General features: G+C 39.9%; 1 protein-coding gene across 8 annotated transcripts in view; it reads left to right on the top strand.

The window, feature by feature from the left end:
• The window catches only part of LOC141388786 (uncharacterized), an 83,351-nt gene that overhangs the window by 60,141 nt on the left and 4,873 nt on the right, over window positions 1-18,337 (top strand). The gene's annotated exons all lie outside the window — the stretch shown is intronic.

Genomic DNA, 18,337 nt, shown 5'->3' with positions numbered 1-18,337 from the left:
AACACCAAAACAAAATATTTTGCAACATGCCAGTACATATCAACTAAGAATTCATCGAATTCTATAAATTGAAATAACATCACCGCAGTTGCCTGTGAATGATTGTTGTTAAATTTTGTTTAAAAATTCCCCTGCGCATGCCATCCGCTTTTTTATAATTTTTTGTGTCTTTATTGTTTGTTTATTGGTTTTTGACCTTTTTTGAATAGATTGGAACATATGAAAAACTCAAAAACGCTCATATTTTGATGCAAAAATATAAATTAAAAATAATTTAAAAAAATTAAGTTTCAGTGTTTTATTTAGAAATGCACTTAAAACTAAAAAATAATTTGTCGCTTAGCCTAAATAAATATATTCTTTCTCATGATAGAATCTCTCAAATAAAACGCTTGCATTTAAATTATGAATGGTGGCAAAATTAAACGGCAAACGTTTAATTTGAGAGATTCTATCATGAGAAAGAATATATTTATTGAGGCTAAGAGACAAATTATTTTTTAGTTTTAAGTGCATTTCTAAAAAAAAAAAACTGAAACTTAATTTTTTTAAATTATTTTTTATTTTTAACTTTTTAGTAAATAAATTTTTTTGACCACTGAGAACCCCAAATGCCGAATTACAGTCCATTTGAGCAGAAAATGTAGATTAAAATGCTTCAAATAGGGTGGTACCGTTATATGGAGGCTATATTAAACTTTGACCTACGTCCACAATTTTTAGTGGGGTTCCTGGACTATTGAGAACTTCAAATGCCTAGTTACAGCCAATTCGGGCTAAAAATGAAGACAAAATCCTCAAAATACCAGAAGTCGGGTGGTACCGTTATATGGGAAAAAAATGACCCATATTGGTTTTGGTTTCATATTCATGTATTGTCATCTAAATCTGAACAAGTAAGAAAAGCGTTAAGTTCGGTCGGGCCGAACTTTTTATACCCTCCACCACAAATTTCAGACATTTCGGTGGATTAATGTGGCCACAACCTTCAAAATACCGAAATTCGGAAGGTACCGTTCTATGGGGGCTATATGATGGCGTGGACCTATACCTACAAATTTCTGGGGGAAAGTTTTATACGCCTAAAGAAGACTAAATACCAAATTTCAGCCATCTCGGTGTGATAATGAGGCTAAAACGTTCAAAATATCGAAAATCGGGAGATATTGTATTATGGGGGCTATATCAACACGTGGACCTATATAACCATTTTATGGTAGAAATGTTTCTTAGCCTCTGGAAACACAAAATACAAAGTTACAACCGATTCTTTGGCCAAATGGGTCTAATACAATCAAAATATATTAAAATGACGCGTACTTTATAAGGGGCCTTATGTGGGGGCTATACCAAAACGTGGACCTATATAACCCAACTTTGGTAGGAATGTTTTCTGGCCTCTAAAGACACAAAATACCAAATTGCAACCATTTCTGTGGTCAAATGGGTCTAATACATTCAAAATATATTAAAATGACGCGTACTTTATATGGGGCCTTATATGGGGGCTATACCAAAACGTGGACCTATATAACCCAACTTTGGTAGGAATATTTTTTGGCCTCTGGAGACACAGAGTACCAAATTACAACCAATTCGGTGGTAAAATGGGCCAAATATCTTAAAAATTCCTTAAAATGACGACGCGTCACGCGTCATTTTGTATGGGGGCTATACGAAAGCGTGGACCTACATAGCCCGCTTTCAATACCAAAAGTCCTACGTAAATATAACATATTTTCCCAAAATTTCATCAACCTACGTCAATCCGTTCGGACGCTAGAGTGATTTCCACAGACGGACAGACGGACAGACGGACAGACGGACGGACATGGCTATATCGATGTAGAATTGCACGCTGATCAAGAATATATATACTTTGTGGGGTCTACAATGATTATTTCGAGTAGTTACAAACGTAGTGACAAACTTAATATACCCCCATCCTATGGTGGAGGGTATAAAAATGTGCAAAGTTTTAGTTCGATTGGTCAACTGCAATCGTGTTAAAAATCAGTTACCAGATTTTAAAAGGGGGTCAAGTTAGACCCCTTAAAAACACTGTAAGAATGGACCAATAGTAGTTTTGATTTCATATTCATGTATTGTCATCCAAATCTGAAAAGTGTGCAAAGTTTAAGTACGATTGGTCAACTGCAACTGCTTGAAAAATGAGTTACCAGATTTGAAAAGCAAAATACAGGAAATCGGGTGCTACCGTTATATGGGGGCTATAGGAAACAATGGACCCATATTGGTGTTGGTTTCATATTCATGTATTGTCATCTAAATCTGAAAAATGTACAAAGTTTTAGTTCGATTGGTCAACTGCAACCGTGTTAAAAATCAGTTGCCAGATTTGAAAACGGGCGTCAAGTTAGACACCGTAAAAACACTGTAAGAATGGACCACTATTAGTTATGATTTCATATTCATGTATTGTCATCCAAATCTAAAAAGTGTGCAAATTTTAAGGTCGATTGGTCAACTGCAACTATGTGAAAAATGAGTTACCAGATTTGAAAAGCAAATTAGATAAAACACTGCAAAACAGTGTAAAATGGACCAATATTGGTTTTGATTTCATATTCATGTATTGTCATTCACATCTGAAAAGTGTGCAAAGTTTTAGTTCGATTGGTAAACTGCAACTGTGTTAAAAATGAGTTACCAGATTTGAACTAAACACACACCAAAGCAAGTTAAATAAAACACTGTAATAATAAAAACACTGTAATAAAAACCAAAACTCAAAATTTTAACTTTGACCTTGAATTCTTCTGCAACTGCAAGATCGCTTTTGATGTATCGGAACACAGAATGTGTTATCTGTTGAACAAACATATCTTTATTAGTTCAAAACTGACAGAGTTTTTACCAGATAAAAACATTCTGAACCACTGTGCGGCGTTAACCCACGAGTTTACCTTACAAATCCAATGTCTAGCTTTCAAGGCAGGTATTACTATCATTTATTTTCTTTCACTGATTCCTTTGCCATTGTAGTCCTTAAAATGAATGCAGTGCCTTTTATGTCGTTTACCATGATAACCGGCCACGGTCGACTTAATATTTAGGATAAAACATTTGCTTGTACGTTGACAGTTGAATAGGAGAGTCATTAAATATATTGTTGTCTCTGTCCCATTACCTTTAATGTAAGAACTAAGCCTAGTATTTTTAGCACTGCAGCACGACATTGAAAAATATAGTTATACCCACCTCGTTTATTTCTATGTTATTTATAACCAAACATATTCTTTTGTTTGGTTTGCATCTTTTAAGAATTGTACTTATTGATTAACTTTGCCATGTTCGAGTCTACTGCATGTCGTCTGCTAATGTTAATATTTTTCGTCGTCGTTGTTGTTGTTGTTGTTTCGGAGCCATAGGGGCATTTTTTCCCAAGCAAGAACAAAAGACCCACACAGAGAGAGAGAGAAGCTATCATGTTTTAACTTCTAAATGTTAAAGTTTGTTCAGAATAAAATGTTTCTATGACTTCAGCAATTGAATGCGCGACAATAATCCTACAACGAAGTGCTGGTTATTATTATTCGATTTCCATGGAGTTACTGTCCTCTGTGTGTGTGTTTTTACGAGTTATTCATGTGGTGGGACTTTTTCTTATGTCGTGACTTGTAGCGTCTTCGAAAAGCAAAACACAGAATGTTTGCGTGCCAGAGGCCTGATTGCTGCGCGATCGTTGTATATCTATTATTTCCATTTGATGCAAAAAATTAAATAAATGTTTTCTGCTTTATTTAACAAGCCAAGGTATTCGCCTAAATGACCTTTAGCTAAACATAAATGGTTAGCTTTAGAATTTTTTTTTGCTTTGAAATTTAATATTAGGATGTTGGTAGGTAAGTACGTAATAATTTTTTATCAAATACCAAGATAGCCAACCTTTCCCTTTTTATGAAGTTTAATTTTAGATATTTTCGTAAAGTTAGTATGTATGTATTAGTAATATGAAGAGATTCCTGACGAATAGGCATCTTTTAGGCGTACTATCACATATTATTTTCTGAAAAATATTGTTAGGTACATGTATCATCTTCAGTTATCTGGTTCTAGTTCCTTTGTGTCCATGATTCAAAAATCTCCAATCCAGCTACACTGGTTGAGTCCCAAAAGAATCGGGAGACAAGTGAGTGGGTTTATCTGGGCAGTTAAACAAATGCAGTACATCGCGCGGTCCCAGTTCACATGTAGGTCTTGCGTTCGGTATTGTGATGTCAATTCGGGCCCAATCCGAATTAAGACGGCTGCACCGTCCAGATGTTAATTGAGCTGAAACTATTCATGTTTGCTTTGGCAGTTGGTGGTCTCTATGTACGGTGTGAATGCTATCCAAGTAGAGCTTGGATAGCAAGCATTATCGATTGTATCGATTATTTTTTTTAAATCTATTGAAATGAAAAGAAATTACGCGGTTTTTCGGTTTTGTGGATGAGAGAAAATAAGTCCGTAGTCACACGTACAAACTTTTCGGAAAAGTAAATTGTATTTTTGTGACTTTTTATTAAATAAAAGCAATTGTTTTTTTTTTACTTTATATTTCTGTAAAGTACTTGTGCAAAATATCAAGAAAAGCATAAACATTTCCGCCATTTTTATTTCCAAATTAATAGCCATGACAAATTAACGATAATATCTATAGCTATCGATTTTTTTGAAATGTAATATCTAATATTGGGAATATCGAAAGTTTGCCAGCTCTATATCCAAGTACACCAGATAGGGTCGTTGATATTCCCATTTGCAACTGTGGACCTCTCTCTCTCTCTCTAGATCAGGTATCGGCGCCAATACAAACGCATTGTTTGCGGCAGAGTGAGGCAGAGAAAATTTTTGGATCTCCCTTGTGCTCTCATTGAGCGTAAATTTGTTGTTGCTCGCAACGTGTTAGCATCTACACAGGCTGTGAGCGATAGCCAATTTACGCTCACTTAGAGCACATTGCCTCTCTTGTGAGTCACAATGCCTTCCACTGGTTTGCGGCCTCACGCATACGACTCTCTCGCTCTCTCCACAAACAGCGTGTGCGTTAATGCATTGCTAAAATTAAAAATCATTGAAACAAGCGACAACAGAACCTTCTTCATTGACTTCTGAACGAAGACTGAGTGGTGGTTGTTCTGTTGTTATTCTCATCAAGGGCACGTGTGCCCCTTTTTGCCGGATGCCGCTCTAGATCATGAAAACCTCTCGCGATGTCTATGGGTGGGGGAAGTCTGTCCACAAAATTGTGGCAGTGATGCTTACTGCGATAACACCCAAACAGGTACTGTAACATATTGTTGTGCTGATGTACCGGTAACATATTTATGAAGATGGTCAACTAGTGCCATGGTGAGACTCCGCGTTCATGTCCTCAGAGCGGCATTCTGAATATTATTATATTTGAATATTATTCCACTGCGTAGCGCTTTGCATTTTACATTAGCGCACACATTTTACCACAGACAGAACGGTTGCTGAAAGGAAAAACTATACCTAGTCAGCTATGTAGATATTTAACCTATTACATTGTGTGGCAGATGGTAGAACCCGACGCCAAGATCGTACAATCATCCGCATACATTATGATCTCTATGCCATCTGAAGGGTGTGGAATTTTAGAAAGGTATGGTTTAAACAGTTCCAAATATATCACCCCGCCTTGGGTAACTTCCTATTCCATTCTACCGGTCTTCGTAGAATTCCACAAACGACTGGCGTCCTCACATATAGTTGCTTATCCAACGTTTAAAATGCGGCAGGAGGGAAGTCGTCTTCGGTGTCGTTGAACAACTTGGCATGGTTGACGGTATCGCTGGCCTTCGATAGGTTTGATAGGACTGATGTGTGTGGATATGTCGTGTAATGCTGTTATAGTACTATGTATTTTCCGAAATCCATGTGTATGTTAAGCAACTGGAAAACTGCTTCTCATCGTGGGGCGACAAAAAGGAAATAAGCCTATTCGATTCCCCTCTGCTAGCATTCTTACCTTGCTATATTAGCAGGAGCACCCTGTCTACTTTCCAGGCTTCTGTACAATATGGGTGGGTACCAATAAATTGAGGACACTTGTTATATACTAAACTCCGGTTTCATCCAATTGTATTACCATTGAGATTTCGTGGATGATTTGCGTTTTGAATGACATCTGCAACATCGCTCATAGTAAGTTGTAGAGAGACGTCTCTTATACGGCGGAGCACACTCCTCTTCACCCTACCACTCTTGAGGTGCTTCATAAACAAATTGCCAGTTAAAATAACACGAGCATCTCTTCGGAAGAGTCACCGTCACCGTCACCGACAGCCGTTCTATCATCTTGCTTTCTTGCGTTCCTGAGTGATTTAACCGTTTTCCACAATTTATTCAATCCTGTAACAATATTACATTGCTTCATGTGGCCTAGCTACTTTTTCCGCTTATGTTCGTCTACTAGAGTGTTGACTTCAAGACCTAACTAAACTAATTTTCGATTCTTCAGGGTCCGTACCGTTCATTTGCTAGTCTCGTCGCTTCTGTTGGAAAAGTTGGTCAAATAACCGAAATATTCGACTAGCAGGTATGTAGCGGGTGACTGCAGCTGTCCGACGATCTGAGGGAATGGTCAGTTCTCTGAAGTGGTGATTGGTATATTCTCTGCCAATCAGATAATCCGTGGCTCAGAAAAGTACTGCGGTCATAGGTTATGAAGTCGGATTGTCTGTTAACGGAAATGATAGGAAAATGATATGGCCCAGCGAACTGACTGGTTGCCAGCACATCTCTTTTATCAGACCCTGTGTCACAATGCTGATGTCCGCGAACTGTGGCAATCTTCTCTTGTTCTTGAAAAGACGAACTAATATCAGACATATAACGCAGATCTCTGCCGCGGCATACGACACTGCTACCCCCATACATGGGTCACTAGAGTCATGCTCAAGCGTGATAGGTCTGTACTGGAGTAGTGTAGTGTACAGAGCAGTGTATAAGAAATGCAAGTCCTCCTCCTCCGCTCTTTGTACGATGTTGTTGGGTAGACTGGTAGAAGAAGTAGGATATACACTGGGAGATATTCTGACTCAGCAAGTAATAACATAACTGCTATCACAGTAGTTCTGGAGGCGGCTAAGGAAGTACACCCATTTCCATTGCAAGGCACGGACCAAAAGAGCTCGGAGCAGGGGCCTTGGAATATGTATCGCCTCTCCCATTGTGGGCTTAGCGCCTTTGCTATGAATGCCTTCGTGTCTCCACGAGCTGAGTCGATCTAGCTATGTGTGTCCGTCCCTCTGTCCATCTAAACCTTGTAAAGGTCGCAATTTTAATCCTATCATCACCAAATTTTGGGTGCTGATGAAAGTCCCGGAGGGGAAGAAGCCTATTGATTTTGGTGTTGGTCGGATAATATTCAGTGGTCGGAATGGGCAAAAACTTATTTGGAGAAAAAGTCAACATTTTATTTCAAAGAGAATATCTCCGCTTCTATATGGGGTATATCAAAAGCAAAACCTGCTAATGAAAGTAGAAAATATCACCTTTGCAACGATGTAACGTAGGTTGTCCTAGGTAGTCTAACAACGGAGATATCGTTTGTAATCGCGCTACAGGTCACAATTTTGATCAGATGATCACGAAAGTTTTGGGGTTGATGGGGGTTCCACAGAGACAGAAGCCTATTGATTTTGGTGATGCTCGGATAATATCCAAGGTTCGAAATGGAAAAAAACTTATGTGTAGAAAATTCAACTTTTTATTCTTACGCGAATATCTCCGTTTCTAGTAGGAGTATTCCGTCAATGAAAGAAAAAAATCTCCTTTACATTGATGGTGTAGGTGGTGAAACAATATCGCAAAGGTCGGCATTGCAGCCAATTTTGCATTTTTTTAGTCACAAAACTGGTAGGAATTTTGATCGGATAATCACGAAATTTTGGGGGTTAACGGGGGTTCCTCAGAGGAAGAAGCCTATTGATTTTGGGGATCATCGGATAATATTCGGGGACGGAATGGACAATGTGGGGAAAAAAATCAAAGTTTTATTCTTTTGCGAATATCTCAGCTTCTATAAAGGGTATACCTGACAATGAAAGTAGACAATATCACTAGAGTTGTGCCAAAGGAACTATATGGAACTATATAGTTCACTTCGCAGTTCCAATGGCCCACATTTTTTCTTTGAACAAAATGCGTATACTTAATATCACACGTTATATTTCATGATGTCACTCATACGTTTTGGAACTGGAAAAAGGAACTAGGAACTAGATTACCCAACTCTAAATATCACCTTTACAACCATGTAAAGTAGGTTGTCGTATGTGGTCAAACAACGAAGATATCACGGAAGTCGGTAATGTATCCAATCACGCTACAGGTCGCAATTTTGATCAGATCGTGGCTGTTGGGGGTCTCAGAGAGAAATGTATATTGGTTGAAAATTTTTTTCTGAAAAAATTATTTCCTGTTGCACGAATGAATGACCTTTTGCCTATTATTGACTAAAATAACTTTTATTCCATTTAAATATTGAAAACGGTCCCGCAAAAGTCACTTTTAATTAATATGATATGCTCAGCTGGCCCATTACAGAACATTTGTTCTATAAGCCGAACTAAGAAAAGATCTCCAATTCTCTCTGTTTACTGCTTCGCTTTCTAGAATACCACACCTTTTTATCTCTTCATCCACTTGTTTGCTCCATCTAAGCTTAGGCCTGCCAATTCTGCGTGCACCGCCATGTGGCTGGAATTTATACGCTTTTTTAGCGGGTTATTCATCGCTTATTCTAGCCAACGCAATCGTTGAATCTCGATACGTTTATCTATACTGATGTCGTTGTACAGCAGATACAGCTCGTGGTTCATACGACGTCGATATTCACCGTCAAAGCAGATTGGTCCATAGATCTTTCGAAGAATTTTTCTCTCAAAGACACCAAGCACTGCCTTGTCTGCTTGCGCAAGTACCCAGGCTTCGGAACCATACATCAGCAGGGGTAGTATTAGTGTTTTGTAAAGCGTTGTTTTTGTTTGACGAGATGTGGCTTTATTCCTAAACTGCTTACTCAGACCGAAGTAGCATCTGTTGGCCAACACTATTCTTCTTCGTATTTCACAACTGATGTTGTTGGTTGTGTTTACGGCGGTGTCGAGGTAAACGAAGTCCTTTACTACCTCAAAATTATAGGAACCAACGTCAACAGTTGGCCCGATCTCTATGGACGCATTGCGCGTCGACACCATCAACTTGGTCTTCTCGCCGTTTACCGCCAGACCCACTTTAGCAGATTCCTTTTCGACATTTGCAAAAGTGTCAGTTACTTCCTTTACCGATCGACCCATGATGTCAATGTCGTCGGCATAAGCAAGTAACATATGGCTGTTCGTGTATATTGTTCCACTTCTTTTGACATTCGCGTCTCGTATGACCATCTCCAGCAGGATGTTGAAAAGATCACACGACAGGCCGTCTCCATGTCTGAAACCTCGTTTGGTAATAAACTCTTCGGAGAGGTTCTTTCCTATTTTAACCGAGGACCGAGTATCAGTTAATGTCGTTCTACAAAGCCGAATGAGCTTTGCAGGAATACCAAAATCAGACATGGCTTGGAATACCTTTGAACGTATAGGGCTGTCGAAGGCGGCGAAATCTACGAAAAGGTGGAAGGTGGCGATCTGCATTTCTCAGATCTTTTCCAGGATTTATCTCAAGGTAAATATCTGGTTAATGGTGGATTTGCCCGGTATAAGCCGCACTGATAGGGTCCAAAAATTTCATTGATCACAATATGCCAGATACTATCTTATATGCAATAGGGAGCAGACTTATACGCCTGTAATTGGAGCACACAGTTTTATCTCCCTTCTTGTGGACTGGACATAGGATGCTCACGTTCCAATCGTCGGGTACGCGTTCTTCCTGCCAGATGGTGCTAACTAGCTTGTGCATACACCTTATCAATGTGTCACCTCCGGTTTTGAACAGCTCGGCTGGCAAGCCATCGGTTCCTGCTGCTTTATTATTCTTTAGCCGGTTTATTGCTGTCTTTACCTCATCCTGGCTGGGCGGTATAATTCAATACCATCTTCTGGGATTGGATCTGTGGTATCTTCGCCGTCATCGCTACTATCGGGTACGCGTTCTTCTTGCCAGATGGTGCTAACTAGCTTGTGCATACACCTTATCAATGTGTCGCCTCCGGTTTTGAACAGCTCGGCTGGCAAGCCATCGGCTCCTGCTGCTTTATTATTCTTTAGCCGGTTTATTGCTGTTTTTACCTCATCCTGGCTGGGCGGTATAATTCAATACCATCTTCTGGGATTGGATCTGTGGTATCTTCGCCGTCATCGCTACTATCGGATACCAACAGTTTGAAAAATTGTTCTTTCCGTAACCTGGTAGAACTTTCGGACTTCATTCTGGCTCCTGTACATCTCGATTTTTTCACACTCCCGCCTTTCCATTTCTCTGTTTTTTTCTGCGGAAAAGACGTTTCTTCTCTCTCCTTTTCACCCGATACCTCTCTCGTGCGCCACACGTTGCTACTGATCGTAGAGTAGCCCTATATGCCGCATTGTTCTCTTCGGTAGCAGCACGACACTCCTGGTCATACCATGGATTCCTTGGTGGAGGTCTCTGGTATCCAAGTATGGATTTTGCGGCTGTTTGCATGGAGTGGGCAATATTTTGCCATTCTGCTGATATTTTAGCGGGACGAAGAGTGCATTCATTAAGCAATTGGGCTAGTTGAGTGGTATATGCTGTGGCTATCTGTTGTGTTTGCAGCTTACCGATGTCCAACTTCCGTGTTGTGTCTGTTCGCACTTTGTTTGCTACGTTTAATCGGGTACGTATCTTTGCTGCAACAAGGTAGTGGTCCGAGTCTATGTTTGCACCTCGGAACGATCGTACATCCAACACGCTTGATGCATGTCTTCCATCTATCACTACGTGATCAATTTGATTTCTTGTTCTTTGATCTGGCGGCAGCCAGGTGCCCTTATGAATATCGAGATGCTTAAATCAGGTACTGCTAACTACCATGTTTTTGCAGCTGCAAAGTCTATTAGCCTCATACCATTGTCAGATGTTTCACTGTGGAGACTGAATTTCCCGACTGTTGGGCCAAAGATATTCTTCTTTCCAATTTTGGCATTAAAATCGCCTAGAATTATTTAATGTCATGGTCATAAGTTTCTTCTAAGCGCTCGTAAAATATATCTTTGGTATGTTCGTCCATGTCTTCAGTAGTAGCATGAGCGCAAATCAAGCTGATGTTGAAGAATGTCGTGTGGCTCCAAAGCTGGGGCCTAATTACGTGATTCGATATCGAGTTGTTTCGACCCGAGTACTCAAAGTTGGGATGACAACATTCGTTATCGAGTAAAATTATCGAGAAATTGAGCATAAACTTGCGAGTAATTTCTCGTAGCCAAATGACCTATCGTAAACAAACGAAATGAAAGATTTCTTATTGTATTTTTGTTTAAAATGTAAAAAATTGTTGTTTATTGACGGTTTATAGAGGAAAAATGATATGAGTAAATAATTGTGAGCATTCTTTACACAAAATAACAAGAGAAATTGGGAAAAGTCCTTTTCAGTCGTTTTGAGAAATTGTGATAAAATTAGAATTAAAATAAATACATATGCATGCTATCATTAACCAAAAATTAGTGTTTGCAGTCGTTAAAATACAAGTTGAAAAAATATGAATTTCTGCAAAACAAAAAATTATTTAATATTAATAGCCTTCACTTTATAGGTGAACAACTTTTAATAAAGTGCATTTTAAACAGTTCATCCCCCGTTGATTACCAAAGGAAATACATATTTTTCATCCATAATTTTGTTTTTTAGTTTTTGCTTTGAAATAAACACATTTTTTGACATCTACCTTCATAACATTCCCTGAAGAACACATAGTTCGATTACCGGTTACTCTCGAAACATTCGATCAACGATTTCGATCGAGTCTTATCATGCCGTTTTTTTCTCGTGTCGAAAACGTATTCACGAGTAAATTCACGATCGAATCGACTCACATAATTAGGCCCCTGATTTTCGGTTATATATCTGTTTATAGTGTCTTCAAGAGTTTGTCACAAAACCTCACATTGAAAAAAAAATTAAATGACTTTGTGCGTGAATTTATCTAATGTAAGTTAAAAACTTAATAAAATATGATACAGGGATACGAGGTTGTAAAATATTCATACATATGCCATGTACATAATTTTTATTCAATATTCGAAGCCTTGAGCTATTTTCATTGGTTAAAATATTGTTATGGCCTAAGATTCTCAAAAAAACTGAAAACCATATAAAGCATTGTTTATACCATACCATTATTTGAACTACATCTAGATCGGAATAAATATATACATATGTATATGTATATGGCTTCTTTCATGAGCCAACCATCCTTTTAGTCTATTAACGTCATGACATTCAATTATATGTTTACCTTTGTTTATCCCGACAAAATGTCATTGAGAAAACGATTTCATATAAATTAAGTTGTCCACAAATGTCAAATACAAACCCTTTTTTCCTTACCCAAACGAGACGAAACTTTGTTTCCTTTGGACATTGCAGCAATAAATCGAAAATAAATGAAAAAAATTAAAGAACAAAAAAAAATTCTTATTGGCAATCAGGTAATGATGATCTTCTTTTGCATGTCGAACAGTCATAGGTAGGCAAACAAAACGAACTCTGGAATTAAAGTCACTTGAAATTATTTTAAATCGAATTTTGCCGCTGTTTAATACGAGTGCTTGGAACTTCTGTGCCGATGAACATGCAAGGCTGTAGTCTCGTAAGAATTGTTTAACTTGCTGATGCTGTATAGCAGCATCCGTTCTTGCACATTTTTTTCGCTTTTCATTATTTTATGCCAGTTGACAATTGAATTGACTTTGGATATTTGTTGGTTCTCAAAGTCACAACCAATGTGAGTGAGCTTATGTTCTTCACGTAGTCAATGGAATATTGTCATGCAATAAAATATCATAGTTCAATTGCAAATAAAAATAATACTTCGGCTCAATTTTATGTGGTTGTTCCGGTTCATAGAATATCTTATTGTTTGTTTTCCCAGTCTCCTTCCTCTTCACCACCGATGCTTTGTAATATTGATGTTGTTTCTGTCTTTTGTTTGCAATTATCATTTGTTTAAATCAAATTAAATTTAATTTACAAGTAATAATTTAAAATAATAATACAACAACATAGAGTAAATACTGATACTCATCCATGACACGGACAATGTCAGCTGAAGAAGAAGAAGATGAATAAAAAAACATTACCGTCAACAGGTTAATTTATTGCTGAGTAGCAATTATGGGAGAAGATTGATTTTTCCGCCACTATCAATGTTTTGCTATATGTTTTTGTATTATGGTTGCTAAAGTTAATTAACTTTTTGGAATTTCAAAGTAAACTTGGCATGGATCTTCTTGAATTTTAATTATTTGATTAGTTTTATTGACAATTATGAAATTCTGCTGTGGCAAATCGTGGGAAAATATTTGCACAGCTATGAATCAGGTTGTATAGTAATTAACGTGTAGTTTTACAGACGTGTTTTCAAATGTATAACAATTTAACAAATTATACTGAAAATTATTTATATAACACATTCATAAGACCAAAATGTGCCTCATCGAAATAATGGTTTTAGACACCAAGTATGTTTGGACGAAATCCGTTTGGATTTAATTTAGCACAGTCCGTCAGAGAATCTGTGTGGAGCTCACGATAATCCCCGAACTTGTCAACCGATTCGAACTAGAATTGGCTCTCGTAATATTTTATCCAAACTCCCACGGATACCTCTCCCACAAAGTTTGAAAATATTCTCCAAAATGGGGCGGGCGATAAATCTCGAAGGGAGTAACCGATTTGCTCCATACTTTGCACGTCAATATATTTATTCCAGACATAAATAAGATTCGAATATTAACTGTATCCATCCACACCTTCGTATACCTCCGACACAAAATTTCAAAATTTTTCGGATAAGTGCAGTTTAACACCAGCTCTAGTATCACTTTGACTTTTTTGCAACAACTTGTCCTTCCGGACCCTATTACGACGGTACACTTTTTTCAAGGCAAGTCATTATTTCTGAGAAAATGGAGCGAAAGATCTAAAATAAAAGAACGATAACTTTCGAACCAGACACACAAACCAATTGTATCCAAATTTTGTACGTCCTTATATTTTCAACAAACTTAGTTTAAGTTCGGATAAAGTCCATATCAGCCAACCCCTTACAGTACCTCCCCACAAAAGTTCGATTTTCGTTAAAATGGTGCGCAAGATAAATTTCTATAATTTGCAGATCAGTCCAATCCTTCAGGCACGACACACACAAAATTTATCGCCAAAGTGCAGTTTATGCACATGTCTGAGATCGTTTTGATTTTATCGCAGTATTTTTCATCCTGAACATTGATTGTACCGCACGGGAATAACCTCAAATTGACACATTGACTTCATTTAAGACCGGACAATGTTCACTTATAAGAACGCTTATACTCGTATTTGCCAATCTGCTCTTGAATAGTCTGAACTTGTGAATGTATGGATATGGTTACTCTGGTCTGTCTGGGTTAAAGTCTTCCACTATCAGAGATTGCAGGAGAATGATCCCTTAGGACCTTGTTATAACATTATCCTTCGACGACTTAAGAAGCTGCTGAAGGACTGTCGCAATTGGCAATCTGTTCATGTCAGTTGGAATTACTCGTACGGTCTGAATGTATGGTTGTTGTTGTTGTTGTTGTTGTAACTGTGTTTTTATTATGTTTATATGTTCGTTCCTCTGTTCAATCTGGCTCTGGGTCTATCTCCAGTTCCAGAAAAATGGCTGCTGCGATGGGATGTAGCCACAGATCCACTGGAGTTAGATGGGTAGGATTGGCGGGGCAGTTAAAAATGTGTTGTGTGTCGTGCGGGCCCATGCCGCATACTGGGCATATGTCTTGCACGGCGCGATCGATTTCCGCCCAATACGAATTTAGGCGACTGCAATATCCCGAGCGTAGTTGAGCCAAAACTACTCTGGTTTGTCGTGGCAGCTGACGCTCCTCAGCTGCGATAGATGGAGGATGTACTCCGAGTACTTTATTCACACTATAGTTGCTTAAGGCCTTGGCAACTGCGTCCGTGTGAATGCTATTCAATCCTGATTGATATGCTTGTTGATCTAGAGGTTCTCTCCTGTATCGTTGGACCTCTCCCTCTAGACCATGGATATCCTCCCTGATCTCCCTGAATGGGCCGGGCCTACCCACAAGATGGTGAATGAGATGGCTCACGCGATAACATCCAAGCAGGTACTGCAACGAAAGCATCTCATTGTGTTGCTTTACAGGAAGAATTTTTGCCTCCTCATGTAGATGGTCCACTGAAGATTTGAGGAGGCACCCTGTCGCTGTTCTCAGGGCGGCATTCTGGCAAGTTTGAAACTTTTTCCAGTTCGTATCACACAATCTCGGGGACCAGACTGGAGCCGCATAGCTTAACACAGACCGACCTATCGCGTTATACGTGGCCAACAAGGTTCCTTTATCTGCACCCCAAGTGCTGCCGGCAAAGGACTAGAGGACCTTGTTCCTGTGGCGTGTGCGCACGAGTGAATGTAGTGTCGAACGTGACCCCTAAAATTTTAGGGCAGTTTGTGGTCGGAATTCTGCTACCGTCGACCACGACATTCAACTCACGTCCAAACTGCGCTGTCCATGTGGTGAACAGAGTGGCTGTAGATTTTATGGCGGAAATCTGCATATTCCTCGAATGAAAAAAGGTGGTAAGAACGGTTAAATAGTTGTTCAGTCTCTCACAGATGTCATCAGGATAGGTACCCGACGCCAGGATCGTGCAATCATCCGCATACGTCACGATCTCAATGCCGTCTGGAGGGGTGGAATACAGGAGAGGTAGAGGTTAAACAGTTCCGGAGATATCACCCCACCTTGGGGAACTCCCTGTTTCACTCTACGGGGTTTGGACTTCTTATTCCTGAATTCCACGTACGACTGGCGTCCACACATATAGTTGACTATCCAACGTTTCAAGATTGGCCGGAGGGTTGTCTTCTCAATGTCCTCAAACAGCGTGGAGTGCCTGACTGTATCAAAGGCTTTTGATAAGTCAAGCGCCACCATCACTGTTCTATCGCACGGCCGTCTCTGGTTGAGTCCTTTACAGATATATGTGGTAATGGCGTGCAGCGCTGTTGTCGTGCTGTGCTGCTTACGGAATCCATGCTGATGATCAGCAACTTGATAGCTATTTCTGACACTAGGGAGGAGCAAGGCCTCAAGTGTCTTTGCTACGGGCGACAAAAGCGAAATAGGTCTGTACGATTCACTTTTGCTGGCATCCTTGCCTGGCTTCCGTAGTGGGACCACCCTGCCCATTTTCCAGACTTCGGGAACAACGAGGGTGGCTAGCGACAAGTTGAAGACTTTGGTGAGATACTCAACTCCCGGCTCATCCAGCTGCTTCAACATTACCATGGAGATTCCATCAGGGCCCCACCCTTTTGGATGATTTAGCGTTCCTGATGGCATTGGCAACATCATCCATTGTAAATTGTGGTGGTTCATCCTCGGCAGGAAGAGATCTGATGCGACGTAATACTCTTCTCTTCGCCCTGTCACCCTCGGGATGCTCGACAAACTGTCGATTGAAATTACTTGCGCACCTCTTCGGGTCAGTCAACGTAACGTCGCCAAACGTGACTGAGGTCCGATCTTCCCTTCTTCCAGGGTTCGAGAGTGACTTAACCGTTGCCCACAATTCACCTATACCGGCTCCAATGTTGCAGCTCTTCAGATGATTTAACCATTTGTTCCGCTTATGCTCGCCGACCAGCCTGTTAACTTCCAGTGTCAGCTCCATGACTCTGGGGTCATTGGGGTTGATATGACGAAGCTCATTTGCTAATCCCGTCGCCTCTGCTGGGAAATTTGGTCTTACTTCGGGTATTCGACCAGCAGGGATATGGCGAGCGGCTGCAGCAGTGATGATGTCCCGGAACGTCCTTTCCGCTACCCGAACATCAGAAGGATTGGGCAATTCTCTGAAGCGGTGATTGGTGAACTCTCGGTCGGTAGTGTCTGATGTCCTTCCGGATGTGGCATGGAAGAGGATCCTGCATCACAATGTAATTGTATGGATGGACTTGGCAAATGACAGGCCAGTAGGAACTGTCTAGAAAGTAATGTTTCCGTAACGACAGTAACGACATACATGAAGTGAAATGGATAGTGGTGGATTTTGACAGCAATATTACTGGGTTTCCTTCTCCGATAAAACTGAAAGGGTGACAACGTAGCTGTTTATGCGTACATTTATTTCCTATGATATAGGGTACAACTCATTTTGACATGTAGACTCTTTATAGTATACCATAATTTATGCGAACCAACGTCGCAGACCGGACTTAAGACTCCTTCAATATCTTAACAGATCCGCAGGGGGAAATTCAATCTAATGGACACAAAAATAGCATGTGTCTTTTTATTGTAAGTCTGGGACACCGACAAAGAAGGTGCTGATTGTTTCATTATATCCCACAACTTCACATAGCCTTGAGGTCCTTTAATGCATATCGCGCTCTCGCCGTTCATCGTGAACATCATAACGGTATCCATCCATCCTGAAAGAGGTTGACCAACTTCCAGCTGTCTGCTTAAACGCATCTGTCACATCCGAGTCAGGAGGTGGCACCCATATTGTGTGAGCAACTCGGCATAGAATTTCGGCTGTCGAGATCGTGGCCAGCTCGCAGCCCTCCCAAAGTGTGTCAGAGCCATTTATTATCTGGATGAGCAAATCTTGCGTATCCTTGTGCTTACAATTAATGACATAGACACCCTTTAAAATCGCTGCCCTGCTAAAGGCGGTCATACTCTCATCCAAATTGTCAGAAGTTATGACCTTCCTCCGGCGACAACCAATTGTCCTCACTGATCCTGTCTTCTGGATTGGACTTATAAAGGTCATTTGAAGTTATCACCCTCGCAGGTCTATATGGCTCATATTGCTTCTCACAAGAAGGTTTTGAGGGATTTATTTTAACTGAAGGGCTGCCACCTTCGCGTACGAAACCGAGTGATTGCCCAAACGGACGTTCCAAAATCATCTTAGCATTTGGCTATGGAATCTCAGAAAACCGCACTCTCTTCACGCACGCCTGTTGTGAAGTAGTTGTCTTCGGCCCACTAGCCTTCTTTGAGTTTGATGGTCCGTTAGTCGTATCAGCCAACAGACTTCGAGCAGCACCATCCTTCTTCTTTGAACCAGCTATGTTTTTTCGAGGAGCTGAAAT

Source organism: Musca autumnalis, unplaced genomic scaffold (genome assembly GCF_047663935.1).
Source record: "Musca autumnalis isolate F117 unplaced genomic scaffold, ASM4766393v1 scaffold_1, whole genome shotgun sequence".
NCBI lineage: Eukaryota > Metazoa > Arthropoda > Insecta > Diptera > Muscidae > Musca > Musca autumnalis.
Note: the sequence above shows the minus strand (reverse complement) of the source record. Positions and strands in the feature narration are given on the sequence as shown.